At 45.4% G+C, this 25836-nt stretch overlaps 1 protein-coding gene across 1 annotated transcript in view; it reads left to right on the top strand.

Moving 5' to 3' along the window:
- Positions 1 to 6175: 6175 nt before the first annotated feature.
- Positions 6176 to 25836, top strand: part of crocc2 (ciliary rootlet coiled-coil, rootletin family member 2) — a 214643-nt gene continuing 194982 nt past the window's right edge. The window contains exons 1-2 of the mRNA XM_042322865.1: positions 6176 to 6384; positions 13136 to 13245. The gene's annotated coding sequence lies outside the window, so the exon portion shown is untranslated. The remainder of the gene's footprint in view (positions 6385 to 13135; positions 13246 to 25836) is intronic.

The following is a 25836-nucleotide window of genomic DNA, read 5'->3' as shown; positions in this document are numbered from 1 at the left end:
GGTTTCTCCACGCATCGCGCCGACAGAAACAAACATCTTTCTGGTAAGAAGAGGGGCTGGGGCGTATGCCTTATGGCTAACGAGACATGGTGTGATGAAAGAAACATACAGGAACTCAAATCCTTCTGTTCACCTGATTTAGAATTCCTCACAATCAAATGTAGAAGGCATTATCTACCAAGAGAATTCTCTTCGATTATAATCACAGCCATATATATCCCCCCCCAAGCAGACACATCGATGGCTCTGAACGAACTTTATTTGACTCTTTGCAAACTGGAAACCATTTATCCGGAGGCTGCATTCATTGTAGCTGGGGATTTTAACAAGGCTAATCTGAAAACAAGACTCCCTAAATTTTATCAGCATATCGATTGCGCAACCAGGGGTGGAAAGACCTTGGATCATTGTTACTCTAACTTCCGCGACGCATATAAGGCCCTGCCCCGCCCCCCTTTCGGAAAAGCTGACCACGACTCCATTTTGTTGATCCCTGCCTACAGACAGAAACTAAAAGAAGAGGCTCCCACGCTGAGGTCTGTCCAACACTGGTCCGACCAAGCTGACTCCAAGACTGCTTCCATCACGTGGACTGGGATATGTTTCGTATTGCGTCAGATAACAACATTGACGAATACGCTGATTCGGTGTGCGAGTTCATTAGAACGTGCATTGAAGATGTCGTTCCCATAGCAACAATTAAAACATTCCCTAACCAGAAACCGTGGATTGATGGCAGCATTCGCGTGAAACTGAAAGCGCGAACCACTGCTTTTAATCAGGGCAAGGTGTCTGGTAACATGACCGAATACAAACAGTGCAGCTATTCCCTCCGCAAGGCTATCAAACAAGCTAAGCGTCAGTACAGAGACAAAGTAGAATCTCAATTCAACGGCTCAGACACAAGAGGTATGTGGCAGGGTCTACAGTCAATCACGGGCTACAGGAAGAAATCCAGCCCAGTCACGGACCAGGATGTCTTGCTCCCAGGCAGACTAAATAACTTTTTTGCCTGCTTTGAGGACAATACAGTGCCACTGACACGGCCTGCAATGAGAACATGCGGTCTCTCCTTCACTGCAGCCGAGGTGAGTAAGACATTTAAACGTGTTAACCCTCGCAAGGCTGCAGGCCCAGACGGCATCCCCAGCCGAGCCCTCAGAGCATGCGCAGACCAGCTGGCCAGTGTGTTTACGGACATATTCAATCAATCCCTATACCAGTCTGCTGTTCCCACATGCTTCAAGAGGGCCACCATTGTTCCTGTTCCCAAGAAAGCTAAGGTAACTGAGCTAAACGACTACCGCCCGTAGCACTCACTTCCGTCATCATGAAGTGCTTTGAGAGACTAGTCAAGGACCATATGACCTCCACCCTACCTGACACCCTAGACCCACTCCAATTTGCTTACCGCCCAAATAGGTCCACAGACGATGCAATCTCAACCACACTGCACACTGCCCTAACCCATCTGGACAAGAGGAATACCTATGTGAGAATGCTGTTCATCGACTACAGCTCGGCATTCAACACCATAGTACCCTCCAAGCTCATCATCAAGCTCGAGACCCTGGGTCTCGACCCCGCCCTGTGCAACTGGGTACTGGACTTCCTGACGGGCCGCCCCAGGTGGTGAGGGTAGGCAACAACATCTCCTCTCCGCTGATCCTCAACACTGGGGCCCCACAAGGGTGCGTTCTGAGCCCTCTCCTGTACTCCCTGTTCACCCACGATTGCGTGGCCACGCACGCTCCAACTCAATCATCAAGTTTGCGGACGACACAACAGTGGTAGGCTTGATTACCAACAACGACGAGACGGCCTACAGGGAGGAGGTGAGGGCCCTTGGAGTGTGGTGTCAGGAAAATAACCTCACACTCAACGTCAACAAAACTAAGGAGATGATTGTGGACTTCAGGAAACAGCAGAGGGAACACCCCCCATCCACATCGATGGAACAGTAGTGGAGAGGGTAGCAAGTTTTAAGTTCCTCGGCATACACATCACAGACAAACTGAATTGGTCCACTCACACAGACAGCATCGTGAGGAAGGTGCAGCAGCGCCTCTTCAACCTCAGGAGGCTGAAGAAATTCGGCTTGTCACCAAAAGCACTCACAAACTTCTACAGATGCACAATCGAGAGCATCCTGGCGGGCTGTATCACCGCCTGGTATGGCAACTGCACCGCCCTCAACCGTAAGGCTCTCCAGAGGGTAGTGAGGTCTGCACAACGCATCACCGGGGGCAAACTACCTGCCCTCCAGGACACCTACACCACCCGATGCTACAGGAAGGCCATAAAGATCATCAAGGACATCAACCACCCGAGCCACTGCCTGTTCACCCCGCTGTCATCCAGAAGGCGAGGTCAGTACAGGTGCATCAAAGCTGGGGCCGAGAGACTGAAAAACAGCTTCTATCTCAAGGCCATCAGACTGTTAAACAGCCACCACTAACATTGAGTGGCTACTGCCAACACACTGTCAATGACACTGACTCTACTCCAGCCACTTTAATCATGGGAATTGATGGGAAATGATGTAAATATATCACTAGCCACTTTAAACAATGCTACCTTATATAATGTTACTTACCCTACATTATTCATCTCATATGCATACGTTGATACTGTACTCTATATCATCGACTGCATCCTTATGTAATACATGTATCACTAGCCACTTTAACTATGCCACTTGGTTTACATACTCATCTCATATGTATATACTGTACTCGATATCATCTACTGTATCTTGCCTATGCTGCTCTGTACCATCACTCATTCATATATCCTTATGTACATATTCTTTATCCCCTTACACTGTGTATAAGACAGTAGTTTTTTTGGAATTGTTAGTTAGATTACTTGTTGGTTATTACTGCATTGTCGGAACTAGAAGCACAAGCATTTCGCTACACTCGCATTAACATCTGCTAACCATGTGTATGTGACAAATAAAATTTGATTTGATTTGATTTGATTTGTATGCTCTAGTCGGCTGGCCCTCGCTACATATTCGTCGCCAGACCCACTGGCTCCAGGTCATCTACAAGTCCATGCTAGGTAAAGTTCCGCCTTATCTCAGTTCACTGGTCACGATGGCAACACCCATCCGTAGCACGCGCTCCAGCAGGTGTATCTCACTGATCATCCCTAAAGCCAACACCTCATTTGGCCGCCGTTCCAGTACTCTGCTGCCTGTGACTGGAACGAATTGCAAAAATCGCTGAAGTTGGAGACTTTTATCTCCCTCACCAACTTCAAACATCAGCTATCTGAGCAGCTAACCGATCGCTGCAGCTGTACATAGTCTATTGGTAAATAGCCCACCCATTTTCACCTACCTCATCCCCATACTGTTTTTATTTATTTACTTTTCTGCTCTTTTGCACACCAATATCTCTACCTGTACATGACCATCTGATCATGTATCACTCCAGTGTTAATCTGCAAAATTGTAACTATTCGTCTACCTCCTCATGCCTTTTGCACACATTGTATATCGACTCCCTCCTTTGTTTTCCTACTGTGTTATTGACTTGTTAATTGTTTATTCCATGTGTAACTCTGTGTTGTCTGCTCACACTGCTATGCTTTATCTTGGCCAGGTCGCAGTTGTAAATGAGAACTTGTTCTCAACTAGCCTACCTGGTTAAATAAAGGTGAAATAATAAAAAATAAAAAAAAACAGTTGATGTTGAGATGTGCCTGTTACTTTACCTCTGCGAAGCATTTATTTGGTCTGCAATTTCTGAGGCTGGTAACTCTTATGAACTTATCCTCTGCAGCAGAGGTAACTCTGGGTCTTCCTTTCCTGTGGTGGTCCTCATGAGAGCCAGTTTCATCACAGCGCTTTATAGTTTTTGCGACGGCACTTGAAGAAACTTTAAACGTTTTTGTAATTTTGGGGGATTGACGGACTTAAGGTAATGACGGACTGTCATTTCTCTTTGATTATTGTAGCTGTTCGTGGTCTTTTACCAAATAGGGCTATCTTCTGTATACCAACCCCACCTTGTCACAACTCAACTGATTGGCTCAAACGCATTAAGGAAAGACATTCCACAAATGAACTTTTAACAAGGCACAGACAGCTGTTAATTGAAATGCATTCCAGGTGACTACCTCATGAAGCTGGTTGAGAGAATGCCAAGAGTGTGCAAAGCTGTCATCAAGGCAAAGGGTGACTACTTTGAAGAATCTCAAATATAAAATACATTTTCATTTGTTAAACACTTATTATTGCTTATTACACAATTCCATATGTGTTATTTCATAGTTTTGATGTCTTCAGTATTATTATACAATGTAGAAAATAGTAAAAACTAAAGAAAAACCCTTGAATGAGTAGGTGTGTCCAAACTGTTGACTGGTGTTGTATAAAAAGAAAATCCACATATATATATATATTTAAACACTTGACTTTGAGAAAATGGAACAAATCAGAAATCTGTGAATTTCTGACTCAGTTGACACAGCCTCAATGACCTATTTCAATAATAGACCTACTATTAGTCTATTTGCACAGTACAGCTTGGGTTGGCCTGACTGTGGAAGACCAATATGGGATTCCTCATTTTCAGTCATTCAGAGTGTATGTCACTGTTTGTCAGAGGTTTTCACAAAGGGCGCCTTTCCTTCAGCTGGGCGGGCCCGTTAGCGAAATGTTTAGTATATCCACTTCGCCAGGCACCATTACACCACTGCGTGATTCAACCCGTTTTTACCCCATTATAAAATGGATCATTAGATTTGGGCAATTAGAACCAATGATGTATACCACTATTTATATATGGTGTATAATATACATCATTGGTTATAACACTATTGATCTGCCACGGAGATCTTCAAATGTGATATATCCCGCAGAAAGTATGTTTCCTCCCGCTACAGCAAACTATTTGATCATTAACCAATTTGTATCAAAGCGAGGCTACAAAGTAGCCCTGTACCCATCGAACTCACCGCGTCCCTCTCGCCATGGAAACGGCCCGGGAGCGTCCGGTTACCCCGGCAACCTCTGCTGAGATTTGCCTTGCAAACTCGCACTCTGTTGTCTCTGCAAGTTCTTTAATAAGCTTTTAAGGTGACTAGCAAAAGTTAGGAAATCGTTATTCGTCGTAGAATGCTTAGATTCAGTTAAATGAAAAAATAGTATGCCACTTAGTTTATGCGTTACAGCGACTTACTTTGGTTTTAAAGCAATGCTTTTTCAAATTGTTTTTCGTTTTTTTTCTTTGACCAGGTTTCCTTTGCAGGTGTGTTTTGTGGATTGTAGCTAATCCTCTCTTTTCGGGGCACAGTGTAGAAGTTCCTATCAGTTTGTTTCAATGAGTTCTCAAGGAGACCAACGCGAACCAACATCACCTGGACTGGAAGCTGTGATTCAGGTTTGTGCAACAGTAGCCTGACTTTGAACATGAGCTCAAATTGTGCATTTAGGATAGTTTTGCAAATAGAAGAAAGCCAAGCACTTGTTGTTAACTAATGAAAACAGAGAACTACAAACATTTCGATGCGTGTTCCTAATTGTATTACACACTTCAGTACTACACACACATCTGCGCACCTGACTCAAAACAAGGCTATACAGTCAAATTCAAATAAATCACTGTGAGTGCACAAGCAGGATAGAAGCATTCTCACTCTGCAAGACTGCATTTAGTCGGATTCAATGTTACCCTATGTATATCACAATCTCTAAACACAAACATATGAATCTGCCTAATATTTGGTTCGTCTCCCTAGGCAGTGGGGTTTCCTCCCACATTAAAAATGCTTCAGTGTACAGTAGGGCTATTTCCCTAGTAACCATTGCATGCTAATTACCAATTACAGTAATTACTGGTTGATGGTATGATGGTGGTGTGAGGCAATGGCTGTAGAAAGAGTCTCTCTGCTCCACCCTGACAGCAGCACACAGACAGACAGACAGACAGACAGACAGACAGACAGACAGACAGACAGACAGACAGACAGACAGACAGACAGACAGACAGACAGACAGACACACACACACACACACACTCAAATACAGTAACTATTGGGTGGTGTCACGTCACTGTGTGTGTGTGTGTGTGTGTGTGTGTGTGTGTGTGTGTGTGTGTGTGTGTGTGTGTGTGTGTGTGTGTGTGTGTGTGTGTGTGTGTGTGTGTGTGTGTGTAGAAGCTGGAGGAGTCTCTACTCTCTAGTCTCCTGACAGAAGCAGCAGGGTAGAGGAGAGTAACCTGTCTCTGACACCAAGAGGAGATGGACAGGAATCTGCGGCTGCCAAACTCGCTGCCTCGCCCGTCTCAGGCTCCGCCTGCTCTACAGCAACACCTGTCTCCTCCCGCATCAGACAGATCCTCACCAGGAACCTGGCTGACCCTAACCCTGCAGGTAGACCAAGGCCATACCTTTCTCAGGTCACAGCTCATGGAACATAATGTATAGAACCTACCTCTATCATCAACATGCTGATATCTACCTCTATCATCAACATGCTGATATCAACCTCTATCATCAACCTACTGATATCTACATCTATCATCAACATGCTGATATCTACCTCTATCATCAACCTACTGATATCTACATCTATCATCAACCTACTGATATCTACCTCTATCATCAACATGCTGATATCTACCTCTATCATCAACCTACTGATATCTACCTCTATCATCAACACACTGATATCAACATGCTGATATCAACCTACTGATACCTACCTCTTTCATCAACCTACTGATATCTACCTCTATCATCAACACACTGATATCAACCTACTGATATCTACCTCTATCATCAACCTACTGATATCAACCTACTGATATCAACCTACTGATATCTACCTCTATCATCATACTGATATCTACCTCTATCATCAACCTACTGATATCTACCTCTATCATCAACCTGCTGATATCTACCTCTATCATCAACCTACTGATATCTACCTCTATCATCAACACACTGATATCTACCTCTATCATCAACCTACTGATATCTACATCTATCATCAACCTACTGATATCTACATCTATCATCAACCTACTGATATCTACATCTATCATCAACATGCTGATATCAACCTACTGATATCAACCTACTGATATCAACCTACTGATATCAACCTACTGATATCTACCTCTATCATCAACCTACTGATATCTACCTCTATCATCAACCTGCTGATATCTACCTCTATCATCAACATACTGATATCTACCTCTATCATCAACCTACTGATATCATCAACCTCATCAACCTACTGATATCTACAACCTACTGATATCATCAACCTACTGATATCTACCTCTATCATCAACCTACTGATATCTACCTCTATCATCAACCTACTGATATCTACATCTATCATCAACCTACTGATATCTACCTCTATCATCAACCTACTGATATCAACCTACTGATATCAACCTCATCTATCATCAACCTACTGATATCTACCTCTGATCATCAACCTACTGATATCTACCTCTATCATCAACCTACTGATATCAACCTACTGATATCAACCTACTGATATCAACCTACTGATATCTACTCTATCATCAACCTACTGATATCAACCTACTGATATCAACCTACTGATCAACCTACTGATATCAACCTACTGATATCAACCTACTCTACCTCTATCATCAACCTACTGATATCAACCTACTGATATCAACCTCTATCATCAACCTACTGATATCTACCTCTATCATCAACATACTGATATCAACCTCTATCATCAACATGCTGATATCTACCTCTATCATCAACATGCTGATATCTACCTCTATCATCAACATGCTGATATCTACCTCTATCATCAACATGCTGATATCTACCTCTATCATCAACCTACTGATATCTACATCTATCATCAACCTACTGATATCTACCTCTATCATCAACATGCTGATATCTACCTCTATCATCAACCTACTGATATCTACCTCTATCATCAACACACTGATATCAACATGCTGATATCAACCTACTGATACCTACCTCTTTCATCAACCTACTGATATCTACCTCTATCATCAACACACTGATATCAACCTACTGATATCTACCTCTATCATCAACCTACTGATATCAACCTACTGATATCAACCTACTGATATCTACCTCTATCATCAACCTACTGATATCTACCTCTATCATCAACCTGCTGATATCTACCTCTATCATCAACCTGCTGATATCTACCTCTATCATCAACCTACTGATATCTACCTCTATCATCAACCTACTGATATCTACCTCTATCATCAACCTACTGATATCTACCTCTATCATCAACCTACTGATATCTACATCTATCATCAACCTACTGATATCTACATCTATCATCAACATGCTGATATCAACCTATCATCAACCTACTGATATCTACCTCTATCATCAACATGCTGATATCTACCTCTATCATCAACCTACTGATATCTACCTACTGATATCTACCTCTATCATCAACCTACTGATATCAACCTACTGATATCAACCTACTGATATCTACCTCTATCATCAACCTACTGATATCAACCTACTGATATCAACCTACTGATATCTACCTCTATCATCAACCTACTGATATCAACCTACTGATATCAACCTCTATCATCAACCTACTGATATCTACCTCTATCATCAACATGCTGATATCTACATCTATCATCAACATGCTGATATCTACCTCTATCATCAACCTACTGATATCTACATCTATCATCAACCTACTGATATCTACATCTATCATCAACCTACTGATATCTACATCTATCATCAACCTACTGATATCTACCTCTATCATCAACCTACTGATATCAACCTACTGATATCAATCTCTATCATCAACCTACTGATATCTACCTCTATCATCAACATGCTGATATCTACATCTATCATCAACATGCTGATATCTACCTCTATCATCAACATGCTGATATCTACATCTATCATCAACCTACTGATATCTACCTCTATCATCAACCTACTGATATCTACCTCTATCATCAACCTACTGATATCAACCTACTGATATCTACCTCTATCATCAACCTACTGATATCTACCTCTATCATCAACATACTGATATCTACCTCTATCATCAACCTACTGATATCAACCTCTATCATCAACATACTGATATCTACCTCTATCATCAACATGCTGATATCAACCTACTGATATCTACCTCTATCATCAACCTACTGATATCTACCTCTATCATCAACCTACTGATATCAACCTACTGATATCTACCTCTATCATCAACCTACTGATATCTACCTCTATCATCAACCTACTGATATCTACCTCTATCATCAACACACTGATATCTACCTCTATCATCAACATACTGATATCAACCTCTATCATCAACACACTGATATCTACCTCTATCATCAACATACTGATATCTACCTCTATCATCAACATGCTGATATCTACCTCTATCATCAACCTACTGATATCTACCTCTATCATCAACATGCTGATATCTACCTCTATCATCAACATGCTGATATCTACCTCTATCATCAACCTCCTGATATCTACATCTATCATCAACCTACTGATATCTACATCTATCATCAACCTACTGATATCTACATCTATCATCAACATGCTGATATCTACCTCTATCATCAACCTACTGATATCTACCTCTATCATCAACCTGCTGATATCTACCTCTATCATCAACATGATGATATCTACCTCTATCATCAACCTACTGATATCTACCTCTATCATCAACCTGCTGATATCTACCTCTATCATCAACATGCTGATATCTACCTCTATCATCAACATGCTGATATCTACCTCTATCATCAACATACTGATATCTACCTCTATCATCAACCTACTGATATCTACCTCTATCATCAACATGCTGATATCTACATCTATCATCAACATGCTGATATCTACCTCTATCATCAACATACTGATATCTACCTCTATCATCAACATGCTGATATCTACATCTATCATCAACATACTGATATCTACCTCTATCATCAACATGCTGATATCTACCTCTATCATCAACATGCTGATATCTACCTCTATCATCAACCTACTGATATCTACCTCTATCATCAACCTGCTGATATCTACATCTATCATCAACCTACTGATATCTACCTCTATCATCAACATGCTGATATCTACATCTATCATCAACCTACTGATATCTACATCTATCATCAACCTACTGATATCTACCTCTATCATCAACCTGCTGATATCTACATCTATCATCAACCTACTGATATCTACCTCTATCATCAACATGCTGATATCTACATCTATCATCAACCTACTGATATCTACATCTATCATCAACCTACTGATATCTACCTCTATCATCAACATGCTGATATCTACATCTATCATCAACATGCTGATATCTACATCTATCATCAACATACTGATATCTACCTCTATCATCAACATACTGATATCTACCTCTATCATCAACCTACTGATATCTACATCTATCATCAACATGCTGATATCTACCTCTATCATCAACATACTGATATCTACCTCTATCATCAACATACTGATATCTACCTCTATCATCAACATACTGATATCTACCTCTATCATCAACCTACTGATATCTACATCTATCATCAACCTACTGATATCTACATCTATCATCAACCTACTGATATCTACATCTATCATCAACATACTGATATCTACCTCTATCATCAACATGCTGATATCTACATCTATCATCAACATACTGATATCTACATCTATCATCAACATACTGATATCTACATCTATCATCAACATACTGATATCTACCTCTATCATCAACCTACTGATATCAACCTATCATCAACATACTGATATCTACCTCTATCATCAACATGCTGATATCTACCTCTATCATCAACATGCTGATATCAACCTCTATCATCAACCTACTGATATCTACATCTATCATCAACATGCTGATATCTACATCTATCATCAACCTACTGATATCTACCTCTATCATCAACACACTGATATCTACCTCTATCATCAACCTACTGATATCTACATCTATCATCAACCTACTGATATCTACCTCTATCATCAACCTACTGATATCAACCTCTATCATCAACATGCTGATATCAACCTCTATCATCAACCTACTGATATCAACCTCTATCATCAACATACTGATATCTACCTCTATCATCAACATGCTGATATCAACCTCTATCATCAACCTACTGATATCAACCTCTATCATCAACCTACTGATATCTACCTCTATCATCAACCTACTGATATCAACCTCTATCATCAACATGCTGATATCTACCTCTATCATCAACCTACTGATATCTACATCTATCATCAACCTACTGATATCTACCTCTATCATCAACCTACTGATATCTACCTCTATCATCAACCTACTGATATCAACCTCTATCATCAACATGCTGATATCAACCTCTATCATCAACATGCTGATATCAACCTCTATCATCAACCTACTGATATCTACCTCTATCATCAACCTACTGATATCTACCTCTATCATCAACATGCTGATATCAACCTCTATCATCAACCTACTGATATCAACCTCTATCATCAACCTACTGATATCTACATCTATCATCAACCTACTGATATCTACATATATCATCAACCTACTGATATCTACATCTATCATCAACATACTGATATCTACCTCTATCATCAACATGCTGATATCTACATCTATCATCAACATACTGATATCTACATCTATCATCAACATACTGATATCTACATCTATCATCAACATACTGATATCTACCTCTATCATCAACCTACTGATATCAACCTATCATCAACATACTGATATCTACCTCTATCATCAACATGCTGATATCTACCTCTATCATCAACATGCTGATATCAACCTCTATCATCAACCTACTGATATCTACATCTATCATCAACATGCTGATATCTACATCTATCATCAACCTACTGATATCTACCTCTATCATCAACACACTGATATCTACCTCTATCATCAACCTACTGATATCAACCTCTATCATCAACATGCTGATATCAACCTCTATCATCAACCTACTGATATCAACCTCTATCATCAACATACTGATATCTACCTCTATCATCAACATGCTGATATCAACCTCTATCATCAACCTACTGATATCAACCTCTATCATCAACCTACTGATATCTACCTCTATCATCAACCTACTGATATCAACCTCTATCATCAACATGCTGATATCTACCTCTATCATCAACCTACTGATATCTACATCTATCATCAACCTACTGATATCTACCTCTATCATCAACCTACTGATATCTACCTCTATCATCAACCTACTGATATCAACCTCTATCATCAACATGCTGATATCAACCTCTATCATCAACATGCTGATATCTACCTCTATCATCAACATGCTGATATCTACCTCTATCATCAACCTACTGATATCTACCTCTATCATCAACCTACTGATATCTACATCTATCATCAACATACTGATATCTACCTCTATCATCAACCTACTGATATCTACCTCTATCATCAACCTACTGATATCTACCTCTATCATCAACCTACTGATATCTACCTCTATCATCAACCTACTGATATCTACCTCTATCATCAACCTACTGATATCTACCTCTATCATCAACATGCTGATATCAACCTACTGATATCTACCTCTATCATCAACCTACTGATATCTACCTCTATCATCAACCTACTGATATCAACCTACTGATATCTACCTCTATCATCAACCTACTGATATCTACCTCTATCATCAACCTACTGATATCAACCTACTGATATCTACCTCTATCATCAACCTACCGATATCTACCTCTATCATCAACCTACTGATATCTACCTCTATCATCAACCTACTGATATCAACCTCTATCATCAACATGCTGATATCTACCTCTATCATCAACCTACTGATATCTACCTCTATCATCAACATACTGATATCAACCTCTATCATTGATGAAGGCTGTTCCGAGTAGAAAAGGGGGAGGGGGCAACTCAATATCAGGATGGTGTTCTTAATGTTTATACCTGTGTGCTCTTTACCCTCAGATGATGACATCAGTCTTCAGGAAGAGAACAGCGTACTGAAGGAGCAGCTCTCTCAGACCAGGATGGACCGGGACCAGCTACTGGAAAAACAGACCCAGCTCACAGACAGGGTAGGAACCAGAGCATCATCACTGAACAGATTGCGCTCACAAACAGGGTAGGCTACAAATTCTGCTCCAGTCAGTTCTGCTCCAGTCAGTTCTGCTCCAGTCAGTTCTGCTCTAGTCAGTTCTGATCCCGTCAGTTCTGCTCCAGTCAGTTCTGCTCCAGTCAGTTCTGCTCCAGTCAGTTCTGATCCCGTCAGTTCTGATCCCGTCAGTTCTGCTCCAGTCAGTTCTGCTCCAGTCAGTTCTGCTCCAGTCAGTTCTGCTCTAGTCAGTTCTGATCCCGTCAGTTCTGCTCCAGTCAGTTCTGCTCCAGTCAGTTCTGCTCCAGACAGTTCCGCTCCAGTCAGTTCTGCTCCAGTCAATTCTGCTCCAGTCAGTTCTGATCCTGTCAGTTCTGCTCCAGTCAGTTCTGCTCCAGTCAGTTCTGCTCCAGTCAGTTCTGCTCCAGTCAGTTCTGATCCCGTCAGTTCTGCTCCAGTCAGTTCTGCTCCAGTCAGTTCTGCTCCAGTCAGTTCTGCTCTAGTCAGTTCTGATCCCGTCAGTTCTGCTCCAGTCAGTTCTGCTCCAGTCAGTTCTGCTCCAGACAGTTCCGCTCCAGTCAGTTCTGCTCCAGTCAGTTCTGCTCCAGTCAGGTCTGGTCCAGTCAGTTCTGCTCCAGTCAGTTCTGCTCCAGACAGTTCCGCTCCAGTCAGTTCTGCTCCAGTCAGTTCTGCTCCAGTCAGGTCTGGTCCAGTCAGTTCTGCTCCAGTCAGTTCTGCTCCAGTCAGTTCTGCTCCAGACAGTTCTGCTCCAGTCAGTTCTGCTCCAGTCAGTTCTGATCCTGTCAGTTCTGCTCCAGTCAGTTCTGATCCAGTCAGTTCTGCTCCAGTCAATTCTGCTCCAGTCAGTTCTGCTCCAGTCAGTTCTGCTCCAGTCAGTTCTGGTCCAGTCAGTTCTGCTCCAGTCAGTTCTACTCCAGTCAGTTCTACTCCAGTCAGTTCTGCTCCAGTCAGTTCTGCTCCAGTCAGGTCTGGTCCAGTCAGTTCTGCTCCAGTCAGTTCTGCTCCAGACACTTCTGCTCCAGTCAGTTCTGCTCCAGTCAGTTCTGGTCCAGTCAGTTCTGCTCCAGTCAGTTCTGCTCCAGTCAGGTCTGGTCCAGTCAGTTCTGCTCCAGTCAGTTCTGCTCCAGACACTTCTGCTCCAGTCAGTTCTGCTCCAGTCAGTTCTGCTCCAGTCAGGTCTGGTCCAGTCAGTTCTGCTCCAGTCAGTTCTGCTCCAGTCAGTTCTGCTCCAGACAGTTCTGCTCCAGTCAGTTCTGCTCCAGTCAGTTCTGATCCTGTCAGTTCTGCTCCAGTCAGTTCTGATCCAGTCAGTTCTGCTCCAGTCAATTCTGCTCCAGTCAGTTCTGCTCCAGTCAGTTCTGCTCCAGTCAGTTCTGGTCCAGTCAGTTCTGCTCCAGTCAGTTCTACTCCAGTCAGTTCTACTCCAGTCAGTTCTGCTCCAGTCAGTTCTGCTCCAGTCAGGTCTGGTCCAGTCAGTTCTGCTCCAGTCAGTTCTGCTCCAGACACTTCTGCTCCAGTCAGTTCTGCTCCAGTCAGTTCTGGTCCAGTCAGTTCTGCTCCAGTCAGTTCTGCTCCAGTCAGGTCTGGTCCAGTCAGTTCTGCTCCAGTCAGTTCTGCTCCAGACACTTCTGCTCCAGTCAGTTCTGCTCCAGTCAGTTCTGGTCCAGTCAGTTCTGCTCCAGTCAGTTCTGCTCCAGTCAGGTCTGGTCCAGTCAGTTCTGCTCCAGACACTTCTGCTCCAGTCAGTTCTGCTCCAGACATTTTCAAATAGGACTAATGATGATTCTGTCTGAACTACACAATAGTGGAAATAAGATGGTGAACAACAGACATTATTCCATGTGTTATTTAGGAGTGTGTTGATCTCCCCACATCATATGTCTGTTTAGAACTAGAATCACAGTCTTTCTCTGTCTTTTTATATCTATGAGCTCACCTCAAATACATACCGACCATACTGGTTGTTGTTTGGGTGAAGCGCCAGGCCTGCTGAATGAAGATGGAATAACTTCAGTGCACTAGTGAGGACTGCATGGCATCCCATTCACGATTACTAACTACTCTACTGTTTTCAGGGAAGGGCTGTTTCTCTGTGTTTTATTTTACCTTTATTTAACCAGGTAGGCCAGTTGAGAATAAGTTCTCATTTACAACTGTGACCTGGCCAAGATAGAGCAGAGCAGTGCGACAAACACAACAACACAGAGTTACACATAAACAAACATACAGTCAATAACACAATAGAAAAATCTGTATACAGTGTGTGCAAATGAAGTAAGGCAATAAATAGGCCAATAAATTAATTAATTTGGGACACACTTTTTCATTCAAGGGTTTTTCAATATTTTTAAAACTATTTTCTACGTTGTAGAATAGTAGTGAAGACATCAGAACTTTGAAATAACACATATGGAATCATGTAGTAACCCAAAAAGTTTTTATCAAATTCAAATACATTTTGTATTTGAGATTCTTCAAAGTAGCCACCCTTTGCCCTGATGACAGCTTTCCACACTCTTGGCATTCTCTCAACCAGCTTCATGAGGTAGTCTCCTGGAATGCATTTTAATTAACAGCTGTGCCTTGCTAAAAGTTAATTAGTGGAATTTCTTTCCTTCTTAATGCGCTTCAGCCCATCTGTTGTGTTGTGACAAGTTAGGTGTACAAAAAAAAAAGACCAAGTCCAAATTATGTTAAGAACAGCTCAAAAAAGCAAAGAGAAATGACAGTCAATCATTACTTTAAGACATGAAAGTCAATATAACACGGAAAATTGAATGTTTCTTCAAGTGCAAAAACCATCAAGCGTTATGATGAAACTGGCTCTCAGAGATGACCAGTTTACAGAGGAGTATAGAGTGCAGTGATGTGTCCTATAAGGAGCATTGGTGGCAAATCTGATGGCCGAATGGTAAAGAACATCTAGCCGCTCGAGAGCACCCTTACCTGCCGATCAATAAATTACGTCTCCATAATCTAGCATGGTCATCTGAATCAGGGTTAGTTTGCTAGCTGGGGTGAAAGAGGAGTGATTACGATAGAGGAAACCAAGTGTAGATTTAACTTTAGCCTGCAGCTTTGATATGTGCTGAGAGAAGGACAGTGTACCATCTAGCCATAATCCCAAGGTGTCAACTTTAAGCTCTACACCCTCAGAGGTAGTAATCACACCTGTGGGGAGAGGGTCATTCTTCTTACCAAACCACATGTCCTTTGTTTTGGAGGTGTTCAGAACAAGGTTAAGGGCAGAGAAAGCTTGCTGGATGCTAAGAAAGCTTTGTTGTAGAGCATTTAACACAAAATCTGGGGAGGGGCCAGCTGAGTAGAAGACTGTATCATCTGCATATAAATGGATGAGAGCAGAAATCAGTGTTAACTAGCAGAAAACACAGGCTTTTACGAGATTAGAAATCAGTGTTAACTCTTGATACTACCCATCCCGGATCCGGGAGCGTTGTCATCAACTGACACTAATTAGCATAACGCAACGGACATAAATTGATAATAGTAATAATAATTTGATAATATATCAACGGGGACAGGTGGCTTCCTAGTAGGAAAGAGAGAAACAATGGCAGCATTTGTCTTTTATGCACAAAACACTCTGAGAGCCTCCAGCTGACCACTGACGCAATGTTGACGTTCAGGCTCATTTTTTCAAAATAAAAGCCTGAAACTATGTATTGTGACACTAGACACATTAGGGAAGCCATAGAAAAAGAAGAGGGGTGAGTGTGGTCGAGGTACCAGGGGGAGACAGACCAGGGCAGACAGTGAACAGAGAGGGGTGAGTGTGGTCGAGGTACCAGGGGGAGACAGACCAGGGCAGACAGACCAGGGCAGACAGTGAACAGAGAGGGGTGAGTGTGGTCGAGGTACCAGGGGGAGACAGACCAGGGCAGACAGTGAACAGAGAGGGGTGAGTGTGGTCGAGGTACCAGGGGGAGACAGACCAGGGCAGACAGTGAACAGAGAGGGGTGAGTGTGGTCGAGGTACCAGGGGAGACAGACCAGGGCAGACAGTGAACAGAGAGGGGTGAGTGTGGTCGAGGTACCAGGGGGAGACAGACCAGGGCAGACAGACCAGGGCAGACAGTGAACAGAGAGGGGTGAGTGTGGTCGAGGTACCAGGGGGAGACAGACCAGGGCAGACAGTGAACAGAGAGGGGTGAGTGTGGTCGAGGTACCAGGGGAGACAGACCAGGGCAGACAGTGAACAGAGAGGGGTGAGTGTGGTCGAGGTACCAGGGGAGACAGACCAGGGCAGACAGTGAACAGAGAGGGGTGAGTGTGGTCGAGGTACCAGGGGGAGACAGACCAGGGCAGACAGTGAACAGAGAGGGGTGAGTGTGGTCGAGGTACCAGGGGGAGACAGACCAGGGCAGACAGTGAACAGAGAGGGGTGAGTGTGGTCGAGGTACCAGGGGAGACAGACCAGGGCAGACAGTGAACAGAGAGGGGTGAGTGTGGTCGAGGTACCAGGGGAGACAGACCAGGGCAGACAGTGAACAGAGAGGGGTGAGTGTGGTCGAGGTACCAGGGGGAGACAGACCAGGGCAGACAGTGAACAGAGAGGGGTGAGTGTGGTCGAGGTACCAGGGGGAGACAGACCAGGGCAGACAGTGAACAGAGAGGGGTGAGTGTGGTCGAGGTACCAGGGGGAGACAGACCAGGGCAGACAGTGAACAGAGAGGGGTGAGTGTGGTCGAGGTACCAGGGGAGACAGACCAGGGCAGACAGTGAACAGAGAGGGGTGAGTGTGGTCGAGGTACCAGGGGAGACAGACCAGGGCAGACAGTGAACAGAGAGGGGTGAGTGTGGTCGAGGTACCAGGGGAGACAGACCAGGGCAGACAGTGAACAGAGAGGGGTGAGTGTGGTCGAGGTACCAGGGGAGACAGACCAGGGCAGACAGTGAACAGAGAGGGGTGAGTGTGGTCGAGGTACCAGGGGGAGACAGACCAGGGCAGACAGTGAACAGAGAGGGGTGAGTGTGGTCGAGGTACCAGGGGGAGACAGACCAGGGCAGACAGTGAACAGAGAGGGGTGAGTGTGGTCGAGGTACCAGGGGGAGACAGACCAGGGCAGACAGTGAACAGAGAGGGGTGAGTGTGGTCGAGGTACCAGGGGGAGACAGACCAGGGCAGACAGTGAACAGAGAGGGGTGAGTGTGGTCGAGGTACCAGGGGGAGACAGACCAGGGCAGACAGTGAACAGAGAGGGGTGAGTGTGGTCGAGGTACCAGGGGGAGACAGACCAGGGCAGACAGTGAACAGAGAGGGGTGAGTGTGGTCGAGGTACCAGGGGGAGACAGACCAGGGCAGACAGTGAACAGATAGCCAGGTGGGATCCAAGCAGCAGTGTAGCAGCAGGCATCGGGAGAAGGTGTCACACCAGCTTGCGAGAAGCTTTTTTCGGGAGGCTGAGTAGGGTAGGAGGTGTTCAACCTTACCAGACAGATGTGTGGGAGAGCAGATAAAAGAACGCCCGAAACCAAAAGCTTGGTTAAAAACGGTGGTAAAGTTGGCATGAGTTTCAATATTCAATTCCATGTCGCCTGACATTCGGCCCTTCAAACTTCATTAGCTCACAAACGATTTCCTGACATTCAGATATTCTACTCGCAACAGACTGAAGACTGAACACACATTTACATTATTAGCAAAGAGAAAGAGCAGACAGGCCGGCGCGCGGGAATAACATGGTCTAGTTTATCATGGAATTGTTAAATGGATGCTATAAGCTATATGGAATTGTTTGAAGAAGAGATGAGATGGCTGGACATTTTGGCAATGTTTTCCAATTGTTGCGGTCAACACCCACTACATTCAGCCGTGAGAGGGCGAAGAGAGGGAAGAGAGAGGGAAGAGAGAGAAGAGAGAGGGAAGAGAGAGGGAAGAGAGAGAAGAGAGAGAAGAGAGGGAAGAGAGAGAAGAGAGGGCAGAGAGAGGGAAGAGAGGGAAGAGAGGGCAGAGAGGGAAGAGAGGGAAGAGAGAGAAGAGAGAGAAGAGAGGGCAGAGAGAGGGAAGAGAGGGAAGAGAGAGAAGAGAGGGCAGAGAGAGGGAAGAGAGGGAAGAGAGGGAAGAGGGGCGAAGAGAGGGAAGAGAGGGCAGAGAGAGGGAAGAGGGAAGAGAGGCGAAGAGAGGGAAGAGAGGGCAGAGAGAGGGAAGAGAGGGAAGAGAGAGAAGAGAGGGAAGAGAGGGAAGAGAGGGAAGAGGGGGAAGAGAGGGAAGAGAGGGAAGAGAGGAAGAGAGAGAAGAGAGGAAGAAGAGAAGAGGGAAGAGGGGCGAAGAGAGGGAAGAGAGGGAAGAGGGGGAAGAGAGGGAAGAGAGAGGAAGAGAGAGAAGAGAGGGAAGAGGGGGAAGAGAGGGAAGAGAGAGAAGAGAGGGAAGAGAGGGAAGAGAGGGAAGAGAGGGAAGAGAAGAGAGGGAAGAGAGAGAGAGAGAGAGAGGGAAGAGAGGAAGAGAGAGAAGAGAGGGAAGAGAGAGAAGAGAGGGAAGAGAGATGGAAGAGAGGGAAGAGAGGGAAGAGAGGGCAGAGAGAGGGAAGAGAGGAAGAGAGGGAAGAGAGGGAAGAGAGAGAGAGGGAAGAGAGAGGGAAGAGAGAAAGAGAGAGAAGAGAGGGAAGAGAGGGAAGAGAGAGAAGAGAGGGAAGAGAGAGAAGAGAGGGAAGAGAGGGAAGAGAGAGAGGGAAGAGAGGGAAGAGAGAGAAGAGAGGGAAGAAGAAGAGGGAAGAGAGAGAAGAGAGGAGAGGGAGAGAGGGAAGAGAGGGAAGGGAAGAGAGGGAAGAGAGGAAGAGAGAGAGGGGAAGAGAGAGAAGAGAGGAAGAGAGGGAGAGAGAAGAGAGAGAAGAGAGGGAAGAGAGAGGGAAGAGAGGGAAGAGAGAGAGGGAAGAGAGGGAAGAGAGGGAAGAGAGGGAAGAGAGAGAGAGAGAGAGAGGAGAGAGAGAGAGGGAAGAGAGGGAAGAGAGGGAAGAGAGGGAAGAGAGGGAAGAGAGGGAAGAGAGGGAAGAGAGGGAAGAGGGGAAGAGAGAGAAGAGAGGGAAGAGAGGAAGAGAGGAAGAGAGGGAAGAGAGGGAAGAGAGGGAAGAGAGGGAAGAGGGGGAAGAGAGAGAAGAGAGAAGAGGAGAAGAGAGAGAAGAGGGGAAGAGGGGGAAGAGAGGAAGAGAGGGAAAGAGAGGGAAGAGAGAGAGGGAAGAGAGGGAAGAGAGAAGAGAGGGAAGAGAGAAAGAGGGAAGAGAGAGAGGGAAGAGGGAAGGAAGAAGAGGGGGAAGAGAGGGAAGGAAGAGAGGGAAGAGAGGGAGAGGAAGAGAGAGAAGAGAGGAAGAGAGGGAAGAGAGGGAAGAGGGGGAAGAGAGGGAAGAGGGGAAGAGAGGGAAGAGAGAGAAGAGAGGGAAGAGAGAGAAGAGAGGGAAGAGAGGGAAGAGAGAGAAGAGAGGGAAGAGAGAGAAGAGAGGGAAGAGAGGGAAGAGAGGGAAGAGAGGGAAGAGAGAGAAGAGAGGGAAGAGAGGGAAGAGAGGGAAGAGAGAAAGAGAGGGAAGAGAGAGAAGAGAGAGAAGAGGGGGAAGAGAGGGAGGGAAGAGAGGGAAGAGAGGGGGAAGAGAGGGAAGAGAGGGAAGAGGGGGAAGAGAGGGAAGAAGAGGGGGAAGAGAGGGAAGAGAGGGAAGAGGGAAGAGAGGGAAGAGAGGGAAGAGAGGGAAGAGAGGGAAGAGAGGGAAGAGAGGGAAGAGAGGGAAGAGAGGGAAGAGAGGGAAGAGAAGAGGGAAGAGAGGGAAGAGAGAGAAGAGAGGGAAGAGGGGGAAGAGAGGGAAGAGAGGAAGAGAGGGAAGAGAGGAAGAGAGGAAGAGAGGGAAGAGAGGGAAGAGGGGAAGAGAGGAAGAGAGGGAAGAGAGGGAAGAGAGGGAAGAGAGGGAAGAGAGAGAAGAGAGGGAAGAGAGGGAAGAGAGGGAAGAGAGGGAAGAGGGGGAAGAGAGGGAAGAGAGGGAAGAGAGGGAAGAGAGGGAAGAAGAGAGGAAGAGAGGGAAGAGGAGGAGAAGAGAGGGAAGAGAGGGGAAGAGAGGGAAGAGAGAGAAGAGAGGGAAGAGAGGGAAGAGAGGGAAGAGAGGGAAGAGAGGGAAGAGAGGAAGAGAGGGAAGAGAGGGAAGAGAGGAAGAGAGGGAAGAGAGGGAAGAGAGGGAAGAGAGGGAAGAGAAGAGAGGGAAGAGAGAGAAGAGAGGAAGAGAGGGAAGAGGGGGAAGAGAGGGAAGAGAGGAAGAAGAAGAGGGGAAGAGAGGGAAGAGAGGGAAGAAGAAGAGGGGAAGAGAGGGAAGAGAGAGAAGAGAGGGAAGAGAGGGAAGAGAGGGAAGAGAGGGAAGAGAGGGAAGAGAGAGAAGAGAGGGAAGAGGAAAGAGAGGGAAGAGGGGAAGAGAGGGAAGAGAGGGAAGAGGGAAGAGAGGGAAGAGAGGAAGAGAGGGAAGAGGGGGGAAGAGAGAGAAGAGAGGGAAGAGAGGGAAGAGAGGGAAGAGAGGGAAGAGAGAAAGAGAGGGAAGAGAGGGGAAGAGAGGAAGAGAGGGAAGAGAGGGAAGAGGGGGAAGAGAGGGAAGAAGAGGGAAGAGAGAGAAGAGAGGGAAGAGGGGGAAGAGAGAAGAGGGGGAAGAGGGGAAGAGAGGGAAGAGAGGGAAGAGAGGGAAGAGGGGGAAGAGAGGGAAGAGAGGGAAGAGAGAAGAGGGGGAAGAGAGGAAGAGAGAAAGAGAGGAAGAGAGAGAAGAGAAGAAGAGAGGAAGAGAGGGAAGAGAGGGAAGAGAGGGAAGAGAGGGAAGAGAGGGAAGAGAGAGAGAGAGGAAGAGAGAGAAGAGAGGGAAGAGGGGGAAGAGAGGAAGAGAGGGAAGAGAGGGAAGAGAGGAAGAGGGGGAAGAGAGGGAAGAGAGGGAAGAAGAGGAAGAGGGAAGAGAGAGAAGAGGGGGAAGAGAGGGAAGAGAGGAAGAGAGGGAAGAGAGAGAAGAGAGAGAAGAGAGGGAAGAGAGGGAAGAGAGGAAGAAGAGAAGAGAGAGAGGAAGAGAGAAAGAGAGGGAAGAGAGGGAAGAGAGGGAAGAGAGAAAGAGAGGAAGAGAGAGAAGAGAGGGAAGAGAGGGAAGAGAGAAAGAGAGAGGAAGAGGGGGAAGAGAGGGAAGAGAGGGAGAAGAAGAAGAGAGAAGAGAGGAAGAGAGGGAAGAGAGGGAAGAGAGGGAAGAGAGGGAAGAGAGGAAGAGAGGGAAGAGAGAGAAGAGAGGGAAGAGAGGGAAGAGAGGGAAGAGAGGGGAAGAGAGGAAGAGAGGGAAGAGAGGAAGAGAGGGAAGAGAGGGAAGAGGGGAAGAGAGGGAAGAGAGAGAAGAGAGGGAAGAGGGGGAAGAGAGGGAAGAGAGAAAGAGAGGGAAGAGAGGGAAGAGAGGGAAGAGAGGGAAGAGAGGGAAGAGAGGGAAGAGAGAGAAGAGAGGGAAGAGAGGAAGAAGAGAGAAGAAGAGAGGGAAGGGGGGAAGAGAGAGAAGAGAGAAAGAGAGGGAAGAAAGGGAAGAGAAGAGAGGGAAGAGAGAGAAGAGAGGGAAGAGAGGGGAAGAGAAGAGAGAGAAGAGAGAAAGAGAGGGAAGAGAGGGAAGAGAGGGAAGAGAGAGAAGAGGGGGAAGAGAGGGAAGAGAGGGAAGAGAGGGAAGAGGGGGAAGAGAGAGAAGAGAGAGAAGAGGGGGAAGAGAGAGAAGAGAGGAAGAGGGGAAGAGAGAGAAGAGAGGGAAGAGAGGAAGAGAGGGGAAGAGAGGAAGAGAGGAAGAGAGGGAAGAGAGGGAAGAGAGGGAAGAGAGAGAAGAGGGGGAAGAGAGGGAAGAGAGAGAAGAGGGAAGAAGAGGGGAGAGGAAGAGAGGGAAGAGAGGGAAGAGAGGGAAGAGAGGGAAGAGAGGGAAGAGAGGGAAGAGAGGGAAGAGAGGGAAGAGGGGAGAAGAGGGAAGAGAGGGGGGGAAGAGAGGAAGAGAGGGAAGAGGGGAAGAGAGGAAGAGAGGGAAGAGAGAAAGAGAGGGAAGAGAGGGAAGAGAGGGAAGAGAGGGAAGAGAGGGAAGAGAGGGAAGAGAGGGAAGAGAGGGAAGAGGGGAAGAGAGGGAAGAGAGGGAAGAGAGGGAAGAGAGGAAGAGAGGGAAGAGAGGAAGAGAGGAAGAGAGGGAAGAGAGGAAGAGAGGGAAGAGAGGGAAGAGAGAGAAGAGAGGGAAGAGAGGGAAGAGAGGGAAGAGAGGAAGAGAGGGAAGAGAGAAAGAGAGGGAAGAGAGGGAAGAGGGGAAGAGAGGGGAAGAGAGGGAAGAGAGAGAAGAGAGGGAAGAGAGGGAAGAGAGGAGAGGGAAGAGAGGGAGAAGAAGAGGGAAGAGGGGGAGAGGGAAGAGAGAAGAGAGGGAAGAGAGGGAAGAGAGGGAAGAGAGGGAAGAGAGGGAAGAGAGGAAGAAGAGAGGGAAGAGGGAAGAGAGGGAAGAGAGGGAAGAGAGGGAAGAGAGGGAAGAGAGAGAAGAGGGAAGAGAGGGAAGAGAGGGAAGAGAGGGAAGAGAGGGAAGAGAGAGAAGAGAGGGAAGAGAGGGAAGAGAGGGAAGAGAGGGGAAGAGAGGGAAGAGAGAGAAGAAGGGAAGAGAGGAAGAGAGGGAAGAGGGAAGAGAGGGAAGAGAGGGAAGAGAGAGAAGAGAGGGGAAGAGAGGAAGAGAGGGAAGAGAGGCGAAGAGAGGGAAGAGAGGGAAGAGAGAGAAGAGAGGGAAGAGGGGGAAGAGAGGGAAGAGAGGGAAGAGAGGGAAGAGGGGGAAGAGAGGGAAGAGAGGGAAGAGGGGGAAGAGAGGGAAGAGAGGGAAGAGAGGGAAGAGGGGGAAGAGAGGGAAGAGAGGGAAGAGGGGAAGAAGAGAGGGGGAAGAGAGAGAAGAGGGGGAAGAGAGGGAAGAGAGGGAAGAGAGAGAAGAGAGGGAAGAGGGGGAAGAGAGGGAAGAGAGAGAAGAGAGGGAAGAGAGGGAAGAGAGGGAAGAGAGGAAGAGAGGGAAGAGGGGGAAGAGAGGGAAGAGAGGGAAGAGGGGCGAAGAGAGGGAAGAGAGGGAAGAGAGGGAAGAGGGGGAAGAGAGGGAAGAGATAGAAGAGAGGGAAGAGGGGGAAGAGAGGGAAGAGAGGGAAGAGGGGGAAGAGAGGGAAGAGAGGGAAGAGAGGGAAGAGAGAGAAGAGAGGGAAGAGAGAGAAGAGAGCGAAGAGGGGGGAAGAGAGAGAAGAGATGGAAGAGAGAGAAGAGAAGAGAGAGAAGAGAGAGAAGAGAGAGAAGACATTAAGTTCTGTGTCTTTTGGCTTATCAGTTGATTTCCTACCGCCTCGCCATTCTTTATGTTAGAGTTTTTTCCCGAGGAAGACCCGTTTTGAGCTCCTTAGTAAGGGTTTGTTAAATCCACTTAAACTACGAAGGGATCCTCTGGAGTAAGATGCGAGTCCTTTCCTGTACTTTGTGGTCGTTTGACCTCCAGTGTCACGCCCTGACCTTAGAGATCCTTTATTCTCTATTTTGGGTTAGGTCGGGGTGTGACTAGAGTGGGCATTCTAGTTTCTTTATTTCTAGGTTGGCTTGGTATCAGAGGCAGCTGTCTATCGTTGTCTCTGATTGGGGATCATATTTAGGTAGCCTTTTCTCCACCTGTTTGTTGTGGGATCTTGTTGCCTGTGAGCACTGCATTGACACGGTTCGGTTGTTCTGTATTGTTTTGGTGAGTTTCATTTATTAAACATGTGGAACTCTACGCACGCTGCGCCTTGGTCCGATTCTTACAACAACACTCGTGACATCCAGGAGATAATAGGTGAATCCCTTCTATGCAGGTATTCAAAGCAGGTATTCAATAGAAAACAATCAGCTGACTCTAGACTTTGTTGATGCCAACAAAAAAGTTAAATTTCTTATTCGGTTTCAAAATGACTTGATCACAATTATCAGTAATTGATTAGCTATTCAAAAACAAAAGGTTATTCAAGAAAAATACACATGGAAAAAACAGTTTAAACTATACAATGTATATACAGTCCAACAATATACCAAAAATATTGCAGAGGAATTGTCCCATAAGGGCGCCATGGCAACCAATCCAATCAATATATATATATATCATATTCACTGTATATTCATTACTACTGCACTGTTGGAGCTAGAAACACAAGCATTTAGTTAGATATTACTGCACTGTTGGAGCTAGAAACACAAGCATTTAGTTAGATACTACTGCACTGTTGGAGCTAGAAACACAAGCATTTAGTTAGATACACACTTTAGTTAGATACACTGTTGGAGCTAGAAACACAAGCATTTAGTTAGATATTACTGCACTGTTGGAGCTAGAAACACAAGCATTTAGTTAGATATTACTGCACTGTTGGAGCTAGAAACACAAGCATTTAGTTAGATACTTACTGCACACTGTACTGCACTGGAGCTAGGAACACAAGCATTTAGTTAGATACTACTGCACTGTTGGAGCTAGAAACACAAGCATTTAGTTAGATATTACTGCACTGTTGGAGCTAGAAACACAAGCATTTAGTTAGATACTACTGCACT

The sequence above is a fragment of the Oncorhynchus tshawytscha genome, linkage group LG06, assembly GCF_018296145.1.
Source record: "Oncorhynchus tshawytscha isolate Ot180627B linkage group LG06, Otsh_v2.0, whole genome shotgun sequence".
Classification (NCBI taxonomy): Eukaryota; Metazoa; Chordata; class Actinopteri; order Salmoniformes; family Salmonidae; genus Oncorhynchus; species Oncorhynchus tshawytscha.
This window is presented reverse-complemented; position numbering and strand designations above follow the sequence as displayed.